Source organism: Bombina bombina, unplaced genomic scaffold (assembly GCF_027579735.1).
Source record: "Bombina bombina isolate aBomBom1 unplaced genomic scaffold, aBomBom1.pri scaffold_394, whole genome shotgun sequence".
NCBI lineage: Eukaryota > Metazoa > Chordata > Amphibia > Anura > Bombinatoridae > Bombina > Bombina bombina.
The window spans coordinates 17,256-24,917 of NW_026511227.1; positions in this window are offsets into that span (position 1 = coordinate 17,256).

Consider the following 7,662-nt stretch of genomic DNA (forward strand, 5'->3'; position numbering starts at 1 on the left):
TGCTTTAAAAGCTTGCCAGATAATTTCTATATTTGATACAGAGCCTATATTCCTGTTGTAATAAATGTTCCACTTCTCTGTCAGAAATCTGCAGAATTTTAAATTATTGTATAGATATGTTGGAAAATGTAATCTATAATTCCCGGATTTTGGTTTCATAATTGACATAGAAAGAGTAATTGGGGCATGGTCTGAGATGGTAATTGGCATGATTTCCGCCCCTCCTGACTATTTTCAGTGCTACGTCTAATTGTCCTTTTCTCTTGCTGCCTTCTACTCGCCATATTTGCTGTTTGGTAATTTGAAGAGGGAAGAAGAAATGTATCCATTAAGGACGATAATAAAGAGTTTTAATCTTTCTATTTAACCCTTAAGCTGATTCTAGAGATAACCTGAGCTCAAATATACAGTTTAAATTCAGTTATAAATTTGTCAAAGAGAACAGCTTATTACTGATTAAGAACATATCTATTCGTGATAGAGATTTATATGCTTTAGATAAACAAGTAAATTCTTTGCCATCTGGGTATATATTCCTCCAGATATCCAATAAGCCTAAATTGAAGCAGAATTTTTTGAAATTTTTTATATCTTTAGAACCCGTTAGTGCCTCTTTCCCCTTCGAGTTCCTATCTAGAGCTCTGGAAGCTATCAAATTAAGATCCCCTCCCAAAATAATATTTTGGTTATACTCCAGTAATTTAGCTTGTAAGAGCTCCCAGAATACACTTTTCATTATGTTCGGCCATAGACATTACATAGTACTATTTTCCTTGCGCCTATTTCCAGTTCAAGTATTATATATCTTACTTGTTGGTCAATATCTTGTTTCAAAATTTTTTATTTTAAGGATTTCCTGAACACTATAGCTACTCCCCTCTTACGCCGTACCCCTGCTGAATAGATTACTTCACCCACCCACCCCCATTTAAGTTTCTGACTTTCTAGCTCATTTAAATGGGTCTCCTGTAAAAAAACAATATCTATTTTGAGCTTGTTTAAATGTTGTAATATAACCTTCCTTTTAATCGGGGAGGTAAACCCTCCTACATTCCATGATCCAAATCTACACACCTCCACCAATCTTAAACTTCATTTTGTGTTCCTGCATAGAAATATAATCATAATGGGGGGGGGGGGGGGTGAGAAAGAGAAGAAAAAAAAAAAAAAAGGAACCCCACCAGTTTATCACAATATTTGTACAAGAATAACCCCCAATAATTTATCTCCATGTTTGTGTTTCTCTTAATTAACCACCCTTGACAATAACATCTATTCCTTAGCATGCCTGCCTACAATAATAGCCTTATAACCATCACCTACATACTTCATCTCTGTTCTATTCTCAAAAATGTTTACAAGTCTTGAGGATTCTCAAAAATCCTAAATCCTTTTTAGTCTGGATACTTATTCTCGCTGGGTATAGCAACCTGACTACCCTTACTTCCTGAATCAAGCGTGAGCATATAGGAGCACAGAGCTTTCTCTTATTAGAGGTCTCAAACGCAAAATCTTGAAAAATTTATATTTTTTTACTTTGAAAGAATACTTTCTGCGCTCTATATGCTTGCAAGATCCTAACTTACTCTTGAAAGGTTAAGTACTTAATAATAATTGGCCTAGGTCTATTTTTACCATCTTCTTGATCTCTTACCCTGCCTAACCTATGTGCTCTTTCTACTGTGAAAGTATAGGTCGACTCATTGATGTTTAATTAGGCTGGTAGTTGAGATGACGCAAAATGAATTAACTCTTTTTCAGATATTGCTTCAGAGACCCCGATTATTCTTATATTGTTCCTCCTAGACCTGTTTTCTAGGTCCTCAACCTTGTCGCTTAGAAATTTAACTTGTTTCTGAATATATACTAAATCCTTGTCTTTCTCTATGTCCCTGTCTTCTAGGTCTGAGATCCGTTGCTCAGCCAAACCAATTCTAGTTATCATTTGCTTTATCTCCTGCGACAATGTGTCTACACTTGTCTGAATTGCCTCAAATTTCGGTAGAAATAAATCACTTATTTGTTTTAATAATTCAGAGTTGTTAGCTACTTCTGCCGCATTATCTTGAAAATAATTCAGTTATATCCCATATTTCCGTTTAAGCTAGTTCTTTTAGATTATTATTGCACCCTACTTCTGTGCTAACAAATATAGGCCTAGATTTAGAGTTCGGCGGTAGCCGTCAAAACCAGCGTTAGAGGCTCCTAACGCTGGTTTTGGGCGCCCGCTGGTATTTGGAGTCAGTGATTAAAGGGTCTAACGCTCACTTTTCAGCCGCGACTTTTCCATACCGCAGATCCCCCTACGCCATTTGCGTAGCCTATCTTTTCAATGGGATCTTTCTAACGCCGGTATTTAGAGTCGTTTCTGCAGTGAGCGTTAGAGCTCTAACGACAAGATTCCAGCCGCCTGAAAATAGCAGGAGTTAAGAGCTTTCTGGCTAACGCCGGTTTATAAAGCTCTTAACTACTGTACCCTAAAGTACACTAACACCCATAAACTACCTATGTACCCCTAAACCGAGGTCCCCCCACATCGCCGCCACTCGATTAAAATTTTTAACCCCTAATCTGCCGACCGCCACCTACGTTATACTTATGTACCCCTAATCTGCTGCCCCTAACCCCGCCGACCCCTATATTATATTTATTAACCCCTAACTTGCCCCCCACAACGTCGCCGCAAGCTACTTAAAATAATTAACCCCTAATCTTCCGACCGCAAATCGCCGCCACCTACGTTATCCCTATGTACCCCTAATCTGCTGCCCCTAACATCGCCGACCCCTATGTTATATTTATTAACCCCTAATCTGCCCCCCACAACGTCGCCGACACCTGCCTACACTTATTAACCCCTAATCTGCCGAGCGGACCTGAGCGCTACTATAATAAATGTATTAACCCCTAATCCGCCTCACTAACCCTATCATAAATAGTATTAACCCCTAATCTGCCCTCCCTAACATCGCCGACACCTAACTTCAATTATTAACCCCTAATCTGCCGACCGGAGCTCACCGCTATTCTAATAAATGTATTAACCCCTAAAGCTAAGTCTAACCCTAACACTAACACCCCCCTAACTTAAATATAATTTACATCTAACGAAATAAATTAACTCTTATTAAATAACTTATTCCTATTTAAAGCTAAATACTTACCTGTAAAATAAATCCTAATATAGCTACAATATAAATTACATTTATATTATAGCTATTTTAGGATTAATATTTATTTTACAGGCAACTTTGTAATTATTTTAACCAGGTACAATAGCTATTAAATAGTTAAGAACTATTTAATAGTTACCTAGTTAAAATAATTACAAATTTACCTGTAAAATAAATCCTAACCTAAGTTATAATTAAACCTAACACTACCCTATCAATAAAATAATTAAATAAACTACCTACAATTACCTACAATTAACCTAACACTACACTATCAATAAATTAATTAAACACAATTGCTACAAATAAATACAATTAAATAAACTATCTAAAGTACAAAAAATAAAAAAGAACTAAGTTACAGAAAATAAAAAAATATTTACAAACATAAGAAAAATATTACAACAATTTTAAACTAATTACACCTACTCTAAGCCCCCTAATAAAATAACAAAGACCCCCAAAATAAAAAATTCCCTACCCTATTCTAAAATACAAAAATTACAAGCTCTTTTACCTTACCAGCCCTGAACAGGGCCCTTTGCGGGGCATGCCCCAAGAATTTCAGCTCTTTTGCCTGTAAAAGAAAACATACAATACCCCCCCCCAACATTACAACCCACCACCCACATACCCCTAATCTAACCCAAACCCCCCTTAAATAAACCTAACACTAATCCCCTGAAGATCTTCCTACCTTGGCTTCACCATACCAGGTTCACCGATCCGTCCTGGCTCCAAGATCTTCATCCAACCCAAGCGGGGGTTGGCGATCCATAATCCGGTGCTGAAGAGGTCCAGAAGAGGCTCCAAAGTCTTCATCCTATCCGGCAAGAAGAGGACATCCGGACCGGCAAACATCTTCTCCAAGCCGCATCTTCTATCTTCTTCCATCCGGTGCGGAGCGGGTCCATCTTGAAGCAGGCGACGCGGATCCATCCTCTTCTTCCGATGTCTCCCGACGAATGACGGTTCCTTTAAGGGACGTCATCCAAGATGGCGTCCCTCGAATTCCGATTGGCTGATAGGATTCTATCAGCCAATCGGAATTAAGGTAGGAATTTTCTGATTGGCTGATGGAATCAGCCAATCAGAATCAAGTTCAATCCGATTGGCTGATCCAATCAGCCAATCAGATTGAGCTCGCATTCTATTGGCTGTTCCGATCAGCCAATAGAATGCGAGCTCAATCTGATTGGCTGATTGGATCGGCCAATCGGATTGAACTAGATTCTGATTGGCTGATTCCATCAGCCAATCAGAAAATTCCTACCTTAATTCCGATTGGCTGATAGAATCCTATCAGCCAATCGGAATTCGAGGGACGCCATCTTGGATGACGTCCCTTAAAGGAACCGTCATTCGTCGGGAGACATCGGAAGAAGAGGATGGATCCGCGTCGCCTGCTTCAAGATGGACCCGCTCCGCACCGGATGGAAGAAGATAGAAGATGCGGCTTGGAGAAGATGTTTGCCGGTCCGGATGTCCTCTTCTTGCCGGATAGGATGAAGACTTTGGAGCCTCTTCTGGACCTCTTCAGCACCGGATTATGGATCGCCAACCCCCGCTTGGGTTGGATGAAGATCTTGGAGCCAGGACGGATCGGTGAACCTGGTATGGTGAAGCCAAGGTAGGAAGATCTTCAGGGGATTAGTGTTAGGTTTATTTAAGGGGGGTTTGGGTTAGATTAGGGGTATGTGGGTGGTGGGTTGTAATGTTGGGGGGGGGGGTATTGTATGTTTTCTTTTACAGGCAAAAGAGCTGAACTTCTTGGGGCATGCCCCGCAAAGGGCCCTGTTCAGGGCTGGTAAGGTAAAAGAGCTTGTAATTTTTGTATTTTAGAATAGGGTAGGGAATTTTTTATTTTGGGGGTCTTTGTTATTTTATTAGGGGGCTTAGAGTAGGTGTAATTAGTTTAAAATTGTTGTAATATTTTTCTTATGTTTGTAAATATTTTTTTATTTTCTGTAACTTAGTTCTTTTTTATTTTTTGTACTTTAGATAGTTTATTTAATTGTATTTATTTGTAGCAATTGTGTTTAATTAATTTATTGATAGTGTAGTGTTAGGTTAATTGTAGGTAATTGTAGGTAGTTTATTTAATTATTTTATTGATAGGGTAGTGTTAGGTTTAATTATAACTTAGGTTAGGATTTATTTTACAGGTAAATTTGTAATTATTTTAACTAGGTAACTATTAAATAGTTCTTAACTATTTAATAGCTATTGTACCTGGTTAAAATAATTACAAAGTTGCCTGTAAAATAAATATTAATCCTAAAATAGCTATAATATAAATGTAATTTATATTGTAGCTATATTAGGATTTATTTTACAGGTAAGTATTTAGCTTTAAATAGGAATAAGTTATTTAATAAGAGTTAATTTATTTCGTTAGATGTAAATTATATTTAAGTTAGGGGGGTGTTAGTGTTAGGGTTAGACTTAGCTTTAGGGGTTAATACATTTATTAGAATAGCGGTGAGCTCCGGTCGGCAGATTAGGGGTTAATAATTGAAGGTAGGTGTCGGCGATGTTAGGGAGGGCAGATTAGGGGTTAATACTATTTATTATAGGGTTAGTGAGGCGGATTAGGGGTTAATACATTTATTATAGTAGCGCTCAGGTCCGCTCGGCAGATTAGGGGTTAATAAGTGTAGGTAGGTGTCGGCGACGTTGTGGGGGGCAGATTAGGGGTTAATAAATATAACATAGGGGTCGGCGATGTTAGGGCAGCAGATTAGGGGTACATAGGGATAACGTAGGTGGCGGCGGTTTACGGAGCGGCAGATTAGGGGTTAAAAGTGTAATGCAGGGGTCAGCGATAGCGGGGGCGGCAGATTAGGAGTTAATAAGTGTAAGGTTAGGGGTGTTTAGACTCGGGGTACATGTTAGGGTGTTAGGTGCAGACGTAGGAAGTGTTTCCCCATAGGAAACAATGGGGCTGCGTTAGGAGCTGAACGCTGCTTTTTTGCAGGTGTTAGGTTTTTTTTCAGCTCAAACAGCCCCATTGTTTCCTATGGGAGAATCGTGCACGAGCACGTTTTTGAGGCCGGCCGCGTCCGTAAGCAACTCTGGTATCGAGAGTTGCATTTGCGGTAAAAATGCTCTACGCTCCTTTTTTGGAGCCTAACGCAGCATTTGTTTGAACTCTCGATACCAGAGTTAAATTTATGGTGCGGCCAGAAAAAAACCCGCGGAGCGTTAACAGCCCTTTTACCGCCGAACTCTAAATCTAGGCCATAGTGTGTCTAGCCCACATTAACCAGTTTCAGGGCAAAGCATACATATATCAAGCTGTTAATAGCTCTTAACTAGATATAGAGGTAAACAATTATTAGAAAAAACACAAAAATATATACACAAAAAAAATAATACAGAAAAAAAAAATCAGTTAAGCATTCTGGTGTAGATAGAAAACTTGCGGAACTTGCAGCTGTTATCTTCTCTACAGATGCCTTTCGAGAGAACCGAGGACTAGGAGACATAGACTGCTTTCCTCTTGATATTAACTCAGCAGGTGTATTATTGGTCCTTATGGAGTCAAACCCCAGATATCCACACTGTGCAGAGAGAGAACAAAAGAAAAACCGCCTCATGTGTGTATCAATTGCTCCCCATTTAATCCTAGTATTACAATACTCTAGGTACTCACACTTTGCTAAGGCACTCTATCGTACCGTTAGATGCAGGCTGGACCTTCAGCAGCAGCCCAGCTCGCTGTTTACTTGGCAGTCGCTGATCTCAGCTTACATCAGGCGCGGGGAATGAGGCCACATAGATATAACAGAAAATAGGAGATACATGTGTGAGACTGCTTCTGTACTTCTATTGTATCAATTAGAGCTAACAGACCATACTCACAAAAATTGCGGCACCTTGATGTGCCTATTCATGCAGGCTGGACCTTTTTCAGCAGCCCAGCTCGCTGTTTCCGAGATCGCTGCCGTTTAACAAACATTGCGGCAATATTATGCCAAGTTAGACAGCCTTTTACAGCAGCCCAGTACGCTGTTTGACGACCGTTCCTTCTGAACTTGCTATGTGATATTCAAGTATATATAAACTTATAGGACCCTTTCTGTAGCCATTTCATTCAGTATTTTAAACCTACAAGTCCCTTTTCTAGAGTAGCCTTTAACTGTATGTGATGGGGTCATAACACATTAGACTACAGCACCCTCCGTTCCACAGATCCTAATACTCAATAAGGGGATTTCAGCACTGCTTGATTAGTGCAGTGCTGTAGCTACACACTTCCAAAAGAAAGAAATAACTTGGAACCGGCTCCTGGTGGAGGTGCCGAGGGAGATGGCAACATACAAGGTGGTGATTTACAGAGGCCTTACTATGGTTTGGGGCACACAGTCACCAATACCAAAAGAATTGTCACTTTACCTTGTATTGCCGTCCCCTCCGCACACTCCGCCTAAGGTCCCGGACTTATACGCCTGCGAGTTGGCCTGTTTGGTGAGGTCTGTGTCCGACG